This window comes from Poecilia latipinna, unplaced genomic scaffold (assembly GCF_001443285.1).
Source record: "Poecilia latipinna isolate Pla-1442-1.1 unplaced genomic scaffold, P_latipinna-1.0 Scaffold236, whole genome shotgun sequence".
Taxonomy (NCBI): domain Eukaryota; kingdom Metazoa; phylum Chordata; class Actinopteri; order Cyprinodontiformes; family Poeciliidae; genus Poecilia; species Poecilia latipinna.
The window spans coordinates 32,829-54,332 of record NW_015112852.1 but is presented as its reverse complement, the minus strand read 5'-3'; the positions used below and the strand labels follow the sequence as shown (position 1 = coordinate 54,332).

Below are 21,504 nucleotides of genomic sequence, written 5' to 3'. Positions count from 1 at the left end.
CCCTAACGAGAATGGAAATGGAGCATCCACACTCTGTGCAACAAAAGTGTGAGAAATCTCACATTCAATAGAGGTATTGTTCAGTTGTCTTCCACAACCAAACTCGATCGTCCTAGATAAACCACCTGAAAGGGAAACGTGTGTAAACGATAAATTTAACGGCCAAAACAGGTTCCTATGAGTGCTCAACAATTACCTTACAGATTCCCATGGGAATATGTAAAAGAGACGTGTCACAGTGCAGCGAGTATTACATGGAGGATTGGTTTTAATGAGTAGGCTTTCTGTCAAACATGTTTTCACTGGTCTCAGAAACTGCCGCCTCCGATGTAAAATAAATCCTTTTCAATAGTCCCAAAATTACAGTATATGGATTTGGAATTAGGCCGAATGTTGCCTCTGATAGCCAGAACTGTGGTTTAGTCGACAGCTGGTACTCGCGTTTAAGTGAGGTTTTAGCAACATCGTGTTAACCTTCTTCTGCTATGAAAAATGTTGGGTTGGTGTGCTACATGAAATATTAATTAAAAAAATCCTTAACATGTGAAAGAAATGAAGTAGCATGGATATATTTGCCAGGTACTGTATGGTAGTAGTAACATATAATGGGCCTCTTCCTGTTTACAATTTGACAGTTACTGACTTTTGCAGTGTGGCTAATATGGCTAATATGCATGAATTTCATTTACTAAAAAAAACCTAACCTTAGGAAAAGAAAATCTGTCTCAAAGAAACTTAAAGAATTAAAAAGAAGAAACCCATTTTTCTCCATGTCGATTTGGGCACATGCCTCATTAAAGAGAAGTTTTTTTTCAATCAGTTTGCACAGCTTGACCATTTTGGATTCGTCTGAAAGTATCACGTCTACATTTATGGTTCCATGTTTGTTGTTTGATTGCTCAGCTGTGGTTAGTGGAGGCAGCCTTAGAATGGGAATCATCAAACCTAGTGTTCCTGAAAGAGTGTTACTACTTTATTGATTCTCTTATATTCATTGATTTGTTTACCTGCAACAGACAACCACTTTATCAAACTCTCATCAGATGCTTCATGGAAACAGATTTTCTTTTGGAAGTGTGACCTGAGCTCTTCCCGCAGTCATTATTGACAACTGTGGACACACTCGATTGCCGCTCAGAGACACGTTAAACATTAAGATGCTGCTTGAAAACAAATTAGATGTGTGAAAGAGTTCAGAGCTAAAACTCTGCAGCTTTCCTGCCATGCTAAGTCCATTATCCATCCATCCATTATCATACTCGCTTATCCATAATGGGGCTGCAGGGGTACTGGTGCCTATCCCGGTCAACAGACGAGAGACGGGGTTCACCCTGGACAGGTCACCAGTCCATCCCAAGTCTGTTACCAAAATCTTATTAATTTTAAATCCTCAGCAATAAGGATAAAGTTATTGCAGTTCTGAGCCGAGTCCAAAGCCTACAGTTGATGACCCAAAGTTTTGGCAGTCACACAAATTCTTAAGAGCTTCTGTATTTAACCGAGCAACATTTACATTGATTTTTAATAGTGTTCCAAAGACTTCACTGCAGAATGGAGCTGTTGCCAGCAGAAAGCTTCAACATTGGTAGCGGGTGGATGGACAAATATACGATAAACACATTAAAGTGAAGACATTCAGCCAAAGGTTTTGTTGTAGAAAAGCAGCCACTTCTATTAAAGACAAACATCAAGTACAAGGTGAAACCTTGAAGAAAGTAGGACAATGGGGCTCTGAAAGAGTGGTGCAAAGTTTTAAACTCTGACGAATCCTTCCTCTGTTTTTCAGCTGTTATTTTTCTTAAAAAGGAAAGCGTATCCTGCCAACAAAGGCAATTTGGAGTCCTGAGATTATCTATGATTAGAGCTGCTTACAGTCAAAAGGAGCAGACCATGTAATCTTGATCTAGACCAAACGAGTGCAGAGTTCAGCAACAGGAAGTTGAAAATTGTAACTATTAATTAGTAGAATAAGTGTGTTCACTGCTAAAAAGGTTTGAAATACAACATGTTGTTTTATCTCGGTTCAGCAAATATCGACATAGCAAAACATTGACTAGAGGGAAAAGTTTCAACACTGACAAAATGTATTTTAGCTGCAAGATTATTGTAGGAAAAAAAAAAAAACTATCCTTACTGCTTTCCTCATTCATCAAAAGTTTCAGCTCCACAGGAAAAAAAATGTCAAATGGCTGGGTTAACTACTTGTTCTAATTTATCTTCAGCCTCTGCTGGATCCTCCCCTGGAGGTCATGAACCAAGGAGGTCATGACCTTGGGGGTGGTGCTGTCTGCTGAAGCCGATAGAAATTTACTGTGTGGGTTGAACCACAACCTTGAGTCCCTTGTTGCTTCAGAGTTAATGCCATTCTTGCAGTGATTCGCCCACACATATAATCTCCCAACAGGCTGACAACCCGATACCAGACAATTCCTGAAGCTATTTGTTCAAGTCTTGCCTAAGACTCTTTGACTGTCTGTGAAAAAAGTCTGTCTACTGAATCCTGCAGATGTCAATAAAAGTTTGTCCTCTGTTGAAAAACTGAAGATGTTTATCTAGACGTTAAACTTTCACAAACATGCAGACCTCACAAGGCTTCAACTCCTCTTGACTTGAGTTTCAGCAAACAAACCTTGTAAAGCTAGTTATTCACACAAATTACATGCCAACTGAAACCTCAAAAATGCATACTCTAACCTCGGCACTTTTCTCAAGAGCAGCAAAAACGTCTCCCTCAAGCTGTCAGCTGCGTTTTCCAAGGCTTTGTTTTCACTGCTGCCTCAGTTTTGTTGTAGTTTGGACATGTTTCCCACTTTTGAAGGATTCAAAACAGTGAATGAAGTAATCAGTGTTCTTTAAAAGAGTCAGCCTCACACAAACGCCCATGCAATATTAATCCAATCTTCAGAGGTGGTTCAGCTTCCAGGCTGGCTCCTCCCGAGGGGACTTCTCCATTACCTCTTCCTGCTTATATCTCTTACCTCGATACTCCATAAAAAGCCTCGTCCAGCTTAGAACTTACTTTGATTTTCTACTTTGGACTCATTTCTTTCATCCTTACTTGCACATTTTTCTTGTATTATTGATTAAAGAGCTTAAATCACAAATAATCTCCATTTCATCAGCAAAAATCAAAAGAATGAAAATAGAAAGTGCGTGTGAGAGGCTTTTCTCCTGAGAGAAGTCTAACAGCAGGCATTATCGGAAAGATTCGCAAAGAACCAAGCCTATAAATTAGCAGCTGCTATGTGAAGAGACAATAAAAAGCTTTAAAGTTTGAAGCATTGAAAGCATGTCAAAGAAAATCATGAAGAGTTCGGTTGTCATCATTCTTTCATTTAAGTATATCCGATTTGCTCCTTAGAGCTGTAATACATTGACTTGTGATTAAAAAGCCAATTAAAAAGTTCTGTGAAGCAATGGAAAAGAACCACACTTGTATTAATTGTCATTTAAAACTGTCTGATCTGCTTAAATTCATAATGTCAAGCTGTTTTGGAAAAGAGCCTCAAGAGTTCAGTCTGGGGGAAAAACTGTGATAATAAAATTGGAAATGTTTTCAGCAAACTGATGTCCGTATCTCCAAACTAAAGTTAATTTATTATTTTGTTGCCACATTTGTTTAAAATTTTCTGGAAAAGTAAGATGACCTTACAATAACATCTTGGAAGTTGTTACACTTATGAGAAATACATGTCTGTTTAGTGGATTTTTTTTTTGTTTCATTTGAACTTTATACAGTTTATCTCATTGATATTCAAGATCTAATTTGCCACAGAGACTTGTTTTTATAAAACAATAAAAAACTGGCATTGTAACAATGAAAGTAAGAAACAGACCATCTGCTAAGATCCTCAGTTTGTACAATCGGCCAAATTCTACAATTCTTATACGTTTTACTGATGTCAGCATAGAAACGATCATGAAGATCATGGATATAAAACAAAATGTATCCTATAGCTGTAGAGTTTCTGCAACATTTTAAGTCGACTAAACAAGAAGTTTAGTCGGCAAGAAGAGCGGATGGAAAAGTTAGTGTGAGAGGATCCAACCTGACCTCATATGCAGTCAAACAAGGAGTCTTACTGACCAATGACCCAAATGATACCGACAGCCAAAAACAAAGAGAAACTGAGACAAGGCAACAGAAGCTGCAAGTTTCAATATTATGAGCACAAACTTAAAATAAGCCTGATCATAGTTTAAACTAACCAGCCCCTGCAGTATTTCAGGGTTGTTTTTACGATTTTTTTATTTTTTATTTTTTTGCCTTTGTAACCAACAACAAAACAAAACAAACACAAACAGCTAGGTCTGATTACTGCCAGACTTTTAGAATCGAGGAATAACCACAATAGACCTTGTCTTACATCATTAAGCATACTAAAGGATCACAAAAGGCAACATATTATGCCATGATATGAAGAAATTCAAAGTCAGTAAAGTACAAATCAGTCAGAAAGTCAGAATCTCCGGTGGAGAAATCATAAAATAGCGGTGAACTTTCCCAGGAGTGGTCGGCATTCCAGCATTACTCGTAGAGTCCATCAATGACTCATCCAGGAGGAAACAAAAGAACCCAGAATAACCAAAGGTACAACAAATATCTCTTTTTCAAAATCTTAGGAATGACTTTTTATCTCCTTCTATGCTCATTTATGAGAATAACTATTTAATCTCTTCTTAAGATTCATTAGATTTGTGTATGAGCCATTTAAGCTTTTTTAGCTGGAGTCTTCCAAGTGATTTACAGTAAGCAAGAAACAAAAAAGTGGGCTAATCCCATTCATTTTTTGGCTTAAAAGGAAACTTTTTTTTTTCCAAGCAAAGCATGAGTTTTGACTTGTCTAACTTCCTGAGGATCCTGGTTTCCTCTCTGGGTGGTGAGAAGCGAGACGTGAAAATTAACAGCTCTTGTCCACAAGCCCTCTTTAGAGCGACTGTATCCCAGATGCACAGGAAGACTCTCAAGTTGCACCATCAACACTTTTAAATATTTAATCACGTCTGTCACAGGATCTGACTTTTGACATTGACGTCAACCTCTACAGAACGAGCTGTCGAGTGTTTTCATTACATGGCGTTTCCTGCTCCAAGTGGCGGAGACTCTTCCTCGAGCAACTCTTCTTGCAGATTGAATGGTGTTGAGCTCAACCGTAGCCGACTGTATAAATGAGAGGCCAATATGGGCATCCTGTGACTAACCTAGTACTCTCACAGAGATGAAGAAGAGGTAGAATAATGACTAAAGCACAGCAGAGATGCCTGGGGATGACTCCTAGGAGTTCTCTGAGGGAGTCCTTCTGTTTTGCCGTCGCCTGAACAACAACCTTGGTAATAATCTTCATTCTGAGCATCAGGGACTCTGTGGGTTATTCCCACTGGTAGTGCTCCTGTATATAGCAAGCTTTATCCCCATGCATTTCTGTTCTTGTTGTTGGTTTCAATATAAAACCAAACAAAAGGTTGTAGCATGACTTGTAATTCACTACAACACAAAAATAGCCTTAACATCAGTTCTGCTTAGGACACACCAAAGAGAAACATTTGTTTCTGAATGTATGAAAATTTACTTTGGCTATTTTCTTGGTTTTATGTTTTAAACCTCATCGTGTTTTATTTGTAAAGTTGCATTTTGATTTCCATAATTCCACAGTTTTGCTCTGAAATGCAGTCTCCTTGACAATTATGGAATCCAAAGGAATCATTTCTTACTGTATTTGAAGGTCCTGACAGTCTTGCCCCTATCCTCTCTCATATGTCAGTGCTTAAATCCTGCCTATTTCTTTAATTACAAATCGAGCAGTTCAGTGTCACAGACTGATTAAAGCATCACAGGCCCCGAGTTTGACTATAATTACAGACTAGTTGGCCAGAATGCAGAGGGGTGAATTATTTTGTTTCAGGAACATAATTACTCCGCCAAAATGCATCACTGTGAACAATTTAACAACAGCCATTCTTTCCTCCAGAGGAGTTTATTGGTTAATTTCAGCAAGCTCCACCAGATACTATATTGCTTAGAAATGACTTGGGTTGCTCTAATGAAGTCATCAGCATCTGGGATGGATAGACAAACGGACATTCAGACCAGCAACAAAACACCTTCTGTGTAGCTCCTTCTATGATCCATTTTCTGACATATTAGGCTAGAAAATGTCACTTAGAAGTCACTCCATATATGTGCTTTTGAAAGTTCTTTAAAAAGTACTTGAAAGACTGACTGTGAATTTAATTTTTCAATCATTTCTGTGAAGTAAAGCCCCCAATATTTGGGGGCTTTACAGCACTAAAATCCAATGGAATAGAGTTTTTAAAACACCATCTGCTTTAGGTGCATTGCGGTAAAATTTATAAATGTTGCCTCCTTCCCTTTGATCTGCATTTCTTTTCTCAAATGAAAAATACATTTATTACCAGCATATAAAGAGCAATATGCAGTAGAGGTTTCCTAATACCTAAAGCAAAAAGATGTTTTAATGCGGCTGAGCTGTGGAGTGTTTATCCTCACTAAATAGTAAAACAATGTTAAAAAACTAACCCAACCTATTACATATGCAGAGTACATTTATATACACTTAGCTGCAAAGATTATTTAATATAAAAGTGTTTGTTGAAAAGGTTAGTATCATTACTTTGTGGATGCTGAAGCCTTTCATTTCCTCAACTCCAAAGGCCAAAATCTTTTTTCTGTGCTTTAAAAAATTAGATGAGTGAAATAAGATTGCTCTCCTACACTCTGATTTGCTAAGTGTACTTGTTCCAATTCCAGCATCAGAGCCATTTAAAGTTGTACAGCAGGACAAAAAAACTCAACTTTAAAAAGACTAATGATGTTTGGCATCATCGTTCTATGAAACTGTAAGTCTTTATTTTAATCTGTGTAATTTTACTTATTTATCTTTTATACCATCATGGCGCCACAAAGCTGGAGTGTTATAAAAGAAGCAGCAACATGTGGCCTATATACATCATCAAACAGTGAGAGTTGAGGAGCTTTGATCTAATGTTTTGGCTCTGAACCTCAAATTAAGAAAAGTTTAAGGATGGAAAAAAAGAAGGAACCAAAGATTACTCACTGCTAGATCTTCTCTCTGCATACACATACTAACAAAATAGGTTTATTAGTGGCTGTAGCAGGGCAAACAATGTACTGGGCCAAGTGGTGTAAATACGAAAGACACTTAACTCTTAGGACGAAAGCCTGTATGTAAGCAGGGACATCCTATTGAAATAGAGCATTCCTTCTTCCAGAGTGCTATGATGGTGGCAAAAACACTCAATAGAGGTTCAAATGAAAAGCATTAGAAAAGTTGAACAGGGTAATTATAGAATCAAAGAAATTACAGACTATTTAAAAAGGAAAGGACATATGTTAAATATCTAGACTTTCACCAAGTGAAATCAAACACAATTCATGAGTTATAAGGAGATAAAACGAATGCTGTGGACCAAAGCAGTTGTAACAAAGCCCTTAATCATTTGAAGAAGAGTCTATTATTCAGCAGCATCATCAGCCATTCTCTGCTTGGTGACCTTTAGATACCATTTTTGATTGATTGCAGGTGCTCCAGTGACTGCCTGCAATGCTGTCACTTTTTTCTACTTTCAGCTAAGTTTACACTCTCGTCATAAATTGAGCAGCATATACTGTAACAAAAAGTTGAAATGAATAAATGAAGGCTGCATTTAATCTTTTCAGTGTGTTGATGCTTCAAACCACAATCATATCTGCTTTTTGACTTTGCACAAAAAAAATATAGCATTCAATTTGAACTACGTGATAGATTGAACACAGGTTTATTCAGCCTTTAAAATGTTTCTATTCTCAAGGCAGCTGTACTTTTTGCACACAAAAAAAAAAAACCACCGGAGTCATAACATAATGATTTATCTTTTCAAAACAAATCTATTCATGTGCTTCTATTTCTTTTTTGCACAATTAAGTTACATTTTCACAAGGAAAATGATTGATCTTGAAAGTTGCTTGTTCTTGATATCTTCCAGCCTTGTGACATGTTAAAGAAGACAGTTTAAGTTTAAAATGCTTCACTTGGCTGCCTATCTTTAATTACTTCTGCTCAGATATAAGTGTTTCAATAGGATAAAGTGCAAAATGTTTAGCTGGTTTTGTCATCTTTCTTTGTTGGTTTAATCTGTAAACATTAATCTGTAATTGGACCTGATGAATGTTCATCAATCACAGCTACCAAAAAACTAAATGCAGCCCAACAGAATCAAACAGCAAGTAGTCATTAATGCAATGAAAACAGAAGCGATGAAATGCGACATATTGGATGTTTCTTGATCTCATATTGACTGATGGATGGATTGGCAAGAGCTACAGTTGTAACAGAACCAGCTGTAGCATGAAACCTGAAAGGAACCGCTGACATATCTCTGGTGGATACCTCTCTCAAACGCCTCACAATGAAAACTGAGAGCATTATATCAGTGCAACAAAGAATTTTGCAATCCCCCAATGCATTCTGTGAATGCTCTGTCTGCAGTAGCTATGAAATACAAACTGGTTTCCGTCTACTGATATTGATAATTCAGCATGTTATTCAACCGTGACCTGCAAAATATTGGCTTCTACTAATGAGAATGTTCATGAAAGTGCAAATGACCTCATTTAGTTTTTTTTTTCTCCTTCTCTTCCCCATCAAATATTAACCTGACAGCCCTGCCAATAATCCTAATGAAAGTCTACCATAAATTGGCTTGGCAAGCAAAGGAAACACTGCGAACTGGGTTTTTGCAGTCATTTGCACCTGCCAAATGTTGGCACTGCAATCACCCGGGACAGACAAACCTTCATCAAAAGTAACACCAACTCAAGAAATCTCATTTTCAGTTACTTGGATTCCTACACAGGATGTGAGGGAAGGAGTGTATTATCAAAGGGGAGCTGAAGCAAATGCACAGATGAATTTCTGAATTGTGCACCTTCAGGTTATAAGGCCTTAAAATGATTCTAATTCATCACAGAGGGTTATTATTTTCCAATTACACGGCTCTCATTTGAAATAGGAAGTGAGAGCTATTAGATGAAGATCACCCTGACTTGGATGGAAATAAAAAAAAAAAAACAGCGTGCAGTCCTTGAAAGAAAGCACATCTAGGAGAAGAAATATTGATGGCCTTTGTCTAGTGACCCGATGATCAGATGCGAGCAAATTTAATTCAGTTGGCTTTCTATACGGACACGATTCTCATTTAATATGACCAGAGTTTGAGCAGAGTAAACATGATTACGGGCAGCAAACAAACATGCCCGCTGACAATCTTTAAAGGGGAATCTGATTGATTTTCTCAGCAATAAGCTATTATCTGCAATCAGTGGCCTTCAGAAGAGAAAGGGTCATTTGGGAGGCAGATGCACAACAGCACATTGCTGCTAGTAGCAAAATGCTTGGAGCTTATTTTTTAACATAAAAGAAGCACACGTGTCAAGGACAGAGAGGCAATCCACGGGATTATCAGTCTTTTTAGACGGGCGTCTGAATTTACCTGTTACAGCCCATTGAGCTTAATCACACAACACGGTGTGGAGAAGAGAACGGGTGTCATACAAGGTTATTAGATGAGAGAGGTGTTTATTTGGTCTACAAAAGGGTGAGATGCAGTATTTGAGATGGAAAAAAAACAGGTGTCAGTTGAAACAAAAACATACAAACAAGATGTTGGCAACGTGGCTTGATGGGTGAAGGCAAATGAGCATCTGCTGAAAATTTATGTCAGTTTTAAGTGATTTTCCAAGAGATTATAACATAAAATGAGATGCTTTGAGCTGAAGTGTTCCAGCTCAAACCAGCTGGAACTCTTAAAACAGAAATTTGGACTAATTTGAATTCCCAGCCCTTGGTCAAATATGAACCGATCCAGTGCTGGGTTGAGGGAACCCAAGAGGATTGGCTATGGGTTAGACCCAGTTTCTTTGGTTAGGTTGTCAACACAAATAAATGGAATCAAGTCTGGGCTGAACAACGTGATATAATTTTTAGTATATCACAATGTTAGTTCCATTTTCCTCTCGTCTACTCTTACTTTTTTGGAACACCACAAAAAAAGAATGACGACCCCAAATACTACTCTCCCTGAGCATCTTCGTCGCTGAAATCTTTATTTGAACAGGTCAACATGGATAGGAAAGCTCAATCAAAAAGGTCAAATACTTCACAAGTAAACCGAGCCTGAATACATTGAACATACCAATAAATCCAGTCAACATACCTTTTTTGTCACACATTGACATTGCAATGGCAGTTGTGTGTCAATGTATTATGCAAATCTATAACAAGTGATTGTAGTGTAACCTTTTGACCACCAGAAATATAATGAAAAAGAGTTTAAAAAGTTTGTGGGGAAGTGGAACTACCTCCAAAAGTAGGTCTGGTTGTTTGGTCTGCACCAGGGCTCATTTAAGCATATTCACACCTGCACAAAGGATCTGAACTAGCAAGGGAAACTCGTCTGGCCATTTTAATCTCCCTTCAGTGCTCCGTCTGGGTTTTTTCCCACTGAAGTGGATTTCTCCAGTAGAATTTGAACCGGGTCAATCAGCGATCAGAACGAGAAGTTATGAATGATGACTTTGATTTTCTGCACCGTCTTAGAACTGAGGAATTTTGAAATGGCAGCAGAGTAAGTGAACAAAGCTGTTTAGTTCGTGTTAGCCTCAGTTCCAAATACTGAATTAACATTAACAACTGATGCATTTGGTTCATCTCTTGTTGTTTATGGTTGTTTACAGTGCTGGCAGTTTCCGGTAAGCTTCATAGTATCGAACCGGTGCATTAAAAATGTCACGGCCGAATGTTAGCTATTGGGTAATATTATAAACTTCAACAAAGCCAACTCCAGCGACCAATCATTTCTAATAGCCGATAGTCAACAGCCTTTGTACGAAGTTAAGTGTTAAATGGACCAGAGCCTGGTTTTTACCAACATTTAAAACAGACTCAAAGTCTCAGGTGTGAATACACCCGTGGAGAAACTGACTCCATTCCCAGGAAGACTGATGTGAATTGAAATCCTTTCCATGAGCAACAGAAAAAGACTCTGTGACAAGGTGGGGCCCTGGCAGAATTTCACTCGCTCTTGGAACAACCTCAGCTTTGTGGAAAGAATGTGGACATGATTCTGACTTTGGGTCTGAAAGAGCCAGATAGTCATTAAAGTCATGCAAGAAACCCAATATAAGACATATTAGAGTTTCAGGCCTTTTACAAATCCACAAAAACAAGAAATGGGAAATCAAACTCTAATAACCCCCTCAGCAATTCTGTGAGATCAATATCTGATTAGTATATGCTTCCCTTAAGTTTTAATGTAAAACATATTTATCCTCATCACTTTTATGCTAATGTATCATATTTTCTCATGAGAAAAATAAATTAAAGTAAGCGAGACCTCTTCCTGGTGAAAACCCTTAGCAGTGTGGGAGGTGTTGGCCTGAAATCTCTGCACAGCAAGTAAATTTGTTAAACTGCCGTCTTCATTAGCACACACTCAAACTCACAGTTTCCAGTCGTGGAAGTAGAGGGAGAGGAGCTTGTTGTTTCTGCAGTAATATTTTTACTCTTTAACTGTCATTTCTCTGGAGGGGGCACAGCAACACTTCTGACTCCAACCTTTAACATGAACTTAAACAATTTGTGACCGCAGTCTCCACTCCACGTCTCGTTGTGCTAGACATACTGCCATGGAACAAGACAATAGAAAGAATGGCACATGGTAATTATTTGCAGTCAACGGTTCTGCTTCCACTCAGTTTAAAATATGCTGAGTCCATCAACTAAAGATCAAATTCTGGTGTTCAAGACTGCCAGGTTTTCTTTATGCAAAGAACCTTAATGGATACAAGACAATTTATGTCTAACTATGCACAAATGTTTTAGCCACTTTAGTCAGTTAATGCTTCATCTGACTAAGGGATAAAACAAGTTTATGTCCTTCAAGCATTTTAAAAAGTGAATCACTCTGTAATATATTCTGCCTTTATGAATTTCAAATTAACGTGGGTTTATACATAAGTCATTTCATATTGGCAGCTGCCAGCAGGGCTTGTAATTTCCCCTGGCATGACTTCAGACAGACTCCTGATAGTGGGCCCTGATGGGTCTTAATGGAACTTCAGCGAGGAAAATGGACTAAATTTGCATGTTGACAAAGGAAAGGAAAGCAACAAGATAATGGAGGTACTGTACCACAAACCAGAAGCTAAGCTTGATTTTTTTGGGCTGAATGTGTCAGAAGAGGCCAAGAAGGCCAACAGCTTACTCAGGAGGTTTTCTGCAAAGAGCAGAAAAAATTTGCCTTTAGTTTAATGATTGGACAGACTGGCTTAAATGCTGTCTGGTTGCGTAAAGGCCACAGTAACATACTGTGAAGAGGAGAGGAAAGAAAACGTTCCAATCTGGTCGCTGAATGAAATACAGGTAACATTCACACAGATAGATGGATATAGAGAAAAAAAAGAGAAAATATATAATGCACCCAAGATGTACTTCAACATTTAATATGTTTAATTTATGTTGGCCAACAGTAGTTAACTTATATGCTATGGTTTAAGCACTCAAGGGTCTGAAAACCATGTGAAGCATGATTAAAGGGAAAATAAAATAAATTTAGTCTTAAAATCTAAAAGTTGTTAGAAATATTAAACGAATCAGGACCAGTCTTTTCACAAATGTCCAAAGACGTTTAGTATTTTCATTTATTTCTAATTCCATATTTTGACACAGAATGAAATTCAGGAACTCCGTCCATTCACAATGAAAAGGCACTGCCATATATGTGGGGTTTTCCCACACACTACTTAGAGCCCTGTTAGTTAATTCAATTACTTTTAATCCCCAATGTCACGTTTCTTCTAACCTCAGTCACCTAATCCAATAAATGACACAAAATAATAGACAATAGCTGAATAATCTCTATTGACAGAAAGGAGTCAAAACATTTAAGGCCACAAACTCAACACATTTTACTTACAAATGTGGTACTGTTTAAATTGAAGTCAGCAGGAACCTTGGATGGGCTGAAGGTAATGAAGAAATTATCTTCCCTCAACGTGTGATGCTGTGGTATAAGAAGAACAACACACACATTGAACAGGAAGATTTATTCTTTTTCTGTGTAATAAACACACTTCACATACAACATACTTAAGGTATCACATACTTCAGTAGAGAACCATTAGCTTCATTACATCAGAAATGTCTGTAATATCCCTTTAAACCAAACAATTCTTCTTTTAACATGCTCCATTATGAGTTCCATCAAATGACAAAATTAATTCACAAATAGCTTTTACTTCACTAAATCATATTAACTTTGTAGTTAGTGCTTTAAATCCAATACCATGTACCCTTTTCTTAGATATTTTGTATTTAACTATCAAAATAAAAAATGTATAAATTAGCTTTTAACCATTTTTATAGCTTTTACCATTTTTAATCAACACAAATGAAATATATTTTTAACATTTAAACATCTTAGATTTTAACCATATTAATTGTTTCAATAGAAGAATATTTTACATCTCACATAAAAAACTCTACTTTTTAATATAAAAGTGAAAAAGGAACAATACACCTTTAATGTTATTCCTCTGTGCTAAGCTTCACATATATGACCTAAATATATGGTTTATCCATTTCTTTTTCAACAAACCCATAAAGAAGCATCAAATTCATAAAATAAAGAAACCAAAATAATGTCCTTTGAGTGAGAACTGTCTCAAAATGTGCAAAACACAACATATCCAAAAGGAACTCCGCAGTCCTTCAGCTTCCCCTCAGCTAGCTCACACACGTAGAAGTCCGCTAGCATTAGCTCCAATTAGCCTTCAGAACATGTCCCGTTTTTGTACACAACAATCATAAAACGAACTACACAACTCATTAGTTGACATTCGGTTTAAGAACCTTTTAAACTCTTCAAGAGAACTATTTGCGTAAAAATTTCTACTGACCTGTGGTGTAAGAAGAACGACACACAAGTTGAGCTTCCCTTAACATTCAACAGGAACATTTATTCTTCTTCAGTGTGCTCAGTCTTCTCGACTGCCAACAACGCGACAGGCGCCCCTAGCGGTTGTGTGTGGAATTGCACGGAATTACCGAAATAACTGAAATGACAATGAGGAACTTATTACAACGAGAAATTAAAGATACAAAAATAAAAAAAATTATGTTGGGGTGCCCATTTTCTTCATTATTGTTTTCATTTCACCCCTCTACACAGGCTTTCCAACAGTATAAGATTTATTTTAGACTTGTAGCTTCCTTCTAAATAGCTTCTCACTTCCTTAGCCTTCCTCAGACTTTCCTTTTGAATATCTTACTGATACAAAAAGTCTTCTTTGCTCAGAAACAGCCTCTCCACCACATAGTGTTGCTACCATTCCTGACTTGAGAATACGACCATCTGATATAGTGTGTTAAATAATCGGAACAAGAAAGAACTATTGAATGTCCAATGAACTCGTCACAATGAAAATGAAAATTTGAATATTGAAGTCACCAGCATAGAAAAGCTGAATGCAACTCTTCTGTTTACGGTTATTTTGGAGAAGCATTGGTGTGATTATGCTGAAGGGAGAGTGTTGGAAAGGGCAAGAGGTTCTTAAAGGGACAGAGGCCAATTTCACAACACCAATTATGGCTATGCTGCAAATGGACATTACGAGTTACTTGATTTTTCTATAAAACGGTGCTATGTGCCTGGAAAATACATAAGACCTCCTCTTTAAAGGTAATTATAATTTCTTTGCATCTCATCAGACTAGAGTGTTTCATTTGAGGAAGATGTGTGTCCAGGTTTATCTACCGATGTGTTAAAACACAGTTTGTAAAACTATGTGGTCTTGTTTGCAGGTCATTAGTTTTTCCCAATTCATTTTTGTCTAGTTACTCATCTCTTGACAGCTTCATTTTTTTTTTATTTAAAGCACCCAGGCAACATTGCAGTTGCAAGGAGACCAGCATTGATGGAGACAAACAATACTCTCCAGTCCCCCAACAAATATATTCCCAACTGTGCAACACCGACACTCTGCAGATTACCTAACATTATTATCCTAGCATGTATTCTCCCTGTATAAATACAACAGTTTGTACCTTCCATGTTTTGACTGTAATTACAGAAAATGTTGGACAGACTCTATAGAATACCAATGAAAAAATTTGTGCACTGCATGCATCAGCTGATTAAGTTGTTTGCACAAAATGAAGCTACTCACTCTATCCACACACACGCATGACATGTCCACGCAACCACACACCCTCCCCTGGTGTTGAGGATATTTTCAATTAATCAGGCACTCTCATCAATAATGCATGGCCCCTGCAGCCAGTCACTCGTTTCCAGCCATTTAATGAGGCAGTCCTGCCGGAGGGACACCATCTACACATTACTCCCATTATAGAAAATGTTCAGGAGCAAACCCACCATGACCACAAATAGTTATTAAAGTAATGTCATAATTTTTTTGCCTTCAAGTCAAATCAGAAGCCGTCAAGGAGTGTCTGCAAAAGGATGCGGGTGACAATAAGCAAACACTCCGGGAGCCGGAGGTTCAGCCGCATCAGTGAAAAACTGATGCTGCTAAAAAAAATCTGCCAGAGGAACTCCGGAGATCAGACGAGGTTTGTCAGGACAGATAAATTATTAAAGTCACTTTACTGTGACTGAGGAACATGTCCCAGCTTGATAGCATTTTGTTTTAGATTGCAGCCCAGATTTAAGACATAACCAAGAGAGTCGGACAGCACCAGTTCAGAATGAACGTCAGAATAAACGTGCAATCTCTCTTTGATATTGTGGAAAGCAAACTGGGTTAGTTGTTTTGTAAGATATATTTCCTTGCATTAATAGAACAGCAATTTTACGGTTAGATAAAGTAGGGTATCTTTAAAACTTGCAAATGTAGTCTGGTGGTGAACATTCATTACAGTTTGCAAAGAGAAAAGAGTAGGGAGGGGATAAACACGCAGGAATAGTCAGTGCATCTGTTGCTAAAACGATAATAGCATCCAGTTGGTGCATTGCCCATTTGGGGCAAAGTAAGATCCAAAGGTAAGCCAGTTGGTGCAGAGATTCGTCTTTGAGCCATTATGTGATCCCAGAGGGTGGATGTAACTACTGAAAAATGGCTAAATTCAACAGTAGCGCTAGAAAAGCAACAGCAAAGGAGGTACTTTTCTCAGAAGCACAAATGATACCTAAAATCTTGTTAGCTGTAACATACATGACACGTTTGTATAGGTTTGTTGCAGACAGAGTAATATATTTTAAGTGTTTCTTTCTGTTCAATTCAACCGTTATGGGTTATGCTGGGTTAATTAAACCCTAAAATAATACAAAAAAGGATTATAAACAGCAAAATTGTTGTCCGTGACAACATCTCCCCAAACCTAACCTAACAGACTGATCTCTCTACTGCCACAGCTTAATATTAGAAAAACATTTCAGCTCCAGCTTGGATAATTTAATTGATAGACACGATCTGTTCTCTGGAGGCCAGTGTGGTTTTAGGAAAAATAAAACAGTTGGTTGTGTTGTTTCTTTGCAAAAGGTGCAAAAAATAAATGTAAATCTAAACCCATAACATCATCCAGGCTTTTCCTCATTGTTCAAAGAGACAGTAATCATTCTGGGTCAACTGATTCTGGAGATATAACTAAATAAATCTCTAATTTCTTTCATCATTGTGACATTTCACAAAACTTGTTAATTCTAACAGACAGAGAAGCAGACAATAGTTCACAATTATCCCAAGAAAAATAGCTGATTTCATGAAGCATATGACCTGAGAATATGAACCATCTGGCCGTCTATATTGATAAAATTTCAGAGAACAAGACAAGCTCACGGACGAGTGCCTCTTGGCTCCAGTAGCCTGCTGGAGTCGAGGTGCCTCTTTTAAAAATAGACCACCATTGTGTGAAGCTTAACTGAGCCAAGTGTGTGATGTTGAGGAAAAGTAAAACCATCAAAAGCAAACACAAAGAACTAGATTTTCTGGTCTTACATGCAGGTAGGACACTTATAGAGGAGCTCAGCTCAAAATCATAGGGCGGCCCGGCGACTGATGTGAAAGTCTGATTGTGCTACTCAGTCAGGTCGTCTGCCAGTTGTGGGCAGCAGATTTCAATTTCTGTCCTGCTGAAAGTCTGCTAGATAAAAATACGTACGTGAAGATGAGCAGCAGGAATCCTGCTCTGCTGTAATTTCAAAGGAACGCTGTGACCAATGTTATAAGGCCAGTTCCTCCTACTGAAATACATCAATTCCACTAATTAGAGATCAATGACTCATGCTTGATGTAATTAGTCCAGATTGGACGCCCCCACAAAAACTCAGACATATATTCATCCTCTTTTTTTCCCCCTCTTTCCATCGCCAATACCAGTTCTATTGTGTGCGACATAAAACATGAAAATAATCCCTCCGGGCAGACATGACCTGTCGAGACAAGGTTCAGAAGAGTGGTGGCCGCGGTAGCAGCCTGACAGCCGGGTTATGGTTTCTGCGTCCGGGTAATGAAGGAGTACTTAGTGTGTCATCCAGGAAAAGGGCCTCTGCCCCGTCTCTGTCTGTCTGTAGAAGAGCCAGCTGGATTCACCACCGCACCTCGGAATAAAAACATGTCTCAGACCTCTACCATGTCTACTTTTTCGCTTCGACGTGCTGTGACCTACGAAAACAGTTCGACAACGGCAGAATAACTTTATTGATGCAATTTGTTTCTCTTTCTTCATCCTTCACATCATTTTGCACACATCAACAGCCGGAGTGTTTGAATGAAATGAGTCTTTGGCAACAGCGCTTTTTAATATGAACAGCATAGTTTTCTAACCAGGGCCGATAGGGCAAGATGGAGGCAATACAAGCACTTGATACCGAGTCTTCTATGTAGTTGTGTGTACAGTTAGTGGAAAGTTTAGTGCGTAAAAACTGGCCACACACAGTGGGTTTGTGAATGATTGAAGTGTCTATCTAATTCATTTGTAAATTAAAGGATAATTTCACTTTGCACTGCATTTGATACATTCTGTGATGCACATGTAAGACTTGCAAAATGTAGAAATAGGTGCTAAAGCAACAGGTATAAGACAGACGAAGCACAGAGTGCTGTGAAAGCAACTTCAGGAGAGTAAAAGGTATACTTGACATTTTTGTATTACATATTACATCTTATGTAATATTCAAATAGTTCTGAGACGCTATATTTTTATTAGTTTAAGCCATCATTCAAAATTAACAGAAATATATACTTCCAATGGGCCTCTTCTATGAAGTTAACGTTTGTCGTCATAAGTGATGAAGGTGGGAAGGGACTGACGAACAGGGTGGGGCTTATTTAGAGTGTTGCTTTGAGTGGTTCAGTTTCCCAGAGAGATTACAAACTGTCCACAATAAGCAGAACAACAGAACATATCAGATAAAATGTCAACAACGACAAGCTAAGCTAACATGAAGCCGGGTTCTACTAAATGGTTTTGCTTTCCAAACTAGAGCAACTTCAATTATCTCCAGTTCTGTCATATTGCTGTGCAAAAAGAAAAGACAAATCTGTGTCCGCAGACTTTAATTCAATCGTCAGACAGAGTTTGACTTGAGAACCTTTTGTGGATGAACAGAGTGAAAGACTGGTAGAAAAACAAGTAGAAACTTTAAACAGAATCTACTGGTTTATGGAAGATTTAGCAAAACATCCATCTGAGAATACAACTTATATTCTGCAAAGCAGTTAGAGGGATTTCTTCTTCTAAAATAAAAGAGAGAAAATAACTCCTCAGGGGAACAAAAATGCATTAAAAATTTACGCTTTGGCCCTAAGAAGTGTTTTGATAAACAAGTTGAAAAGTATCAGAGTTAAGGGTGGCCTGAAGTGAAATTCCAGGAAGCCTCATCCGGTGTGATTTGCCTCTGTTATGCGACCAGACTGGGCTTCATTAGCAGTTGCCGCTGTGCTTTATTGGCACGGAAGATCCAATTTTCACTACAGAAATGACTTGCCACCAGCTGCAAATTGACAACGCGCCATATTTCCTCGCCAGTCAACTCCTATTATCGCCGATTCCTTGACTCCACACACTCCTGCATCTATGTGCAGCGGATTTATCAGTAGGTAAATTCTAACATTGGGATCCCAGGAACTCAGATGTGTTGTTTACCACACTGAAAATGAGTTAAAAAAGAAAAAAAAACCCTGCAAAACACCACCTTCTGCTCTGCTCACACTACATCACAAAAGTCATCTTGATTTTGTACTTGTGACACAAAAAGGGATGTGCTTTCATCAAGAAATAAATTACTGTGAAAAATGTGTCGCCCCTTGACGGATTTATTTTGTTTTTGCTTTCTGTTACACTAAAAGGTTTCAGATCATGAAACAAATTTTAATCATTGACAAGGATAACCTACGTAAATAACAAAATAAAATGTTCAAATTACTTTAATTTCATAGGGATAAATCTAATGAAACTGACTTCGCCCTTTGTGAAAAAACATAATTGTCTCATTGCAAAATTAGACACAACTGTGGGAAAAAAGGTGTGTCGCACAGAAATCAGATTACTATCTGACTTGCTGAATCAATACATTTCTTTAACGGGGCCTTTCTGACAACATGACAGGCTAAATGATCTCACAAAGTAATACATTATATTCTTAGGCACAAAGCCATCAGTCTAAAAATGGGTTACGGAGAGATTTCTAAAATGTTGGGACTATGTCAAACTGCAGAGTCTGAACATGGAAGATTGGTGCATCTTCCAAGATGTGACCAATCTATCAAAACTACTCCAAGAGCACGTCAATGACTCATCCAGAAGGTCAGAAAACAACATCCTGAGCACTGCAGACACCACTTAACTCAGACAAGGTCAGAGGTCAATCAATAAGAAACAGTCTAGACAAAAAAATAACATCCATCGAGAAAGTCCAATGGTAGCACCACTGCAGACTAAAAATATCACAAAGACTTGTCTTAAATATGACAAAAAAAAAACTATTGATGATCCGAATATTAATAAAGGACGGATAAGACAAAAGATGTTTTGACAGTGTGTTTCAGACTAGTACAGCATTTCAGAAAAATAATAAACAAACATCACTCTAACACTGGAGCTACTCCTACGTCAGCAGATAACCCTGAAGGAAGAAGTTCGGCCAAATCAAAGTCTGGCCTTATTGAGATTTCATGGCATGATGTTTACCAGGCCCTTCTTGCATGGAAACCTTCCAATGTGGCTGAATTAAAACAGTTCAGTTATCATAAATGTTGGTGACGCAATCAATTATTAGGCTTAAGAAACAACTGCTTTTTCACATAGAGCCAGGTGAAGTTATGCATCTTTTTTCCTTTAATAAATAAAATCAGAATTTGGAAGCGTTACTCGGGTAATCTGCTTGTTATATTCAAATTTGCTTGGTGATCTGCAAAAACTGACAAAAATGGCCAAATCAGAACAAATCTGTAAGCTGGAAAATTCTCACGATACTCCACCCGATTTGCATGTTCACGTTTTCAAACCTTCTACGATAATGGTGTTGTTCTCCATTAGCAGGCTAATTCTGCAGCACAAATGCCTCCTGCTGATGCTATATCGATGATTACTCTCCGGCTGAATTTTAGCCCGCTCCCTGACTGCTGGCAGCAGCGGCAAAGGTTAATTAATGAGCAGTGGCAGGAGTGATGGCTGCCGGCAAGGGAGAGGCTCTCCTGGGAACTCGGATCCACCGAAGGCGAAAGATAAAGGTGGAAAACGAAAGGGTATGACTACTCAGCTGAAATGGAGTCCCCCCCTTTTATTTCTATCTGGATAACCTCCATGAGAGGGAAGGCAGAGTGATCGCATTGCCGAGCTGAGCGCACGGATTAGATTATAGCGCAGCTTTTCATCATTTTCTCTGTAAAACCTCCTTTCATGGCGATGATTATGCATCAGTTATCAAACATCAGAGATAATCTGCGAGGAAACCGCCTAGCTTAAATTAGCTCTGCAAATCTGTTCGCTCTTCTCAGACATCAGAGGGCTGTTATAAAACATATTTGTATTTTTTTTTCTGTTATTTTCAGATGAAATATGAATTGCACGAAAGAAACTCTTGACGTTGGTTTCCATTATTTTTATGACTATAAAATTATACCAAATTTAATTGGCTGGGACGGGCTGCTCAGACTTCCTATGCAGCTGTGTGGGAGCTTTTCTGTTTAAGGAGCAAAGCCATTAATGTTCTTGTGTTGTTAAAGGCCTCAGATCATCTGTGAAGATAATCTGTGTTCCCGCGCTCTGCTACTGGTTCTATAAAAGGCACACTTTGCCGTTTAAGCCTTTTAACTGCGGCTGCTGTTTTTATTGTTGAATAAATCATTTACATATCAGCTCTAGATGAATTCTTAATTTGTTGCTCTTTTACACTATTTCTGCACATGTTTTGGTTTCTGCGTATGATTGAAATCGGATAAGACAGAAAATTACCAAAATTCTC

General features: G+C 38.1%; 1 protein-coding gene across 1 annotated transcript in view; it reads right to left on the bottom strand.

The window, feature by feature from the left end:
- Window positions 1-14,051, bottom strand: part of cdh19 (cadherin 19, type 2) — a 128,252-nt gene extending 114,201 nt beyond the window's left edge. Inside the window, exons 1-2 of the mRNA XM_015032262.1 lie at window positions 13,976-14,051; window positions 12,994-13,080 (exon numbers count right to left, since the gene is read on the bottom strand). The gene's annotated coding sequence lies outside the window, so the exon portion shown is untranslated. The remainder of the gene's footprint in view (window positions 1-12,993; window positions 13,081-13,975) is intronic.
- Between the last annotated feature and the right edge of the window lie 7,453 nt (window positions 14,052-21,504).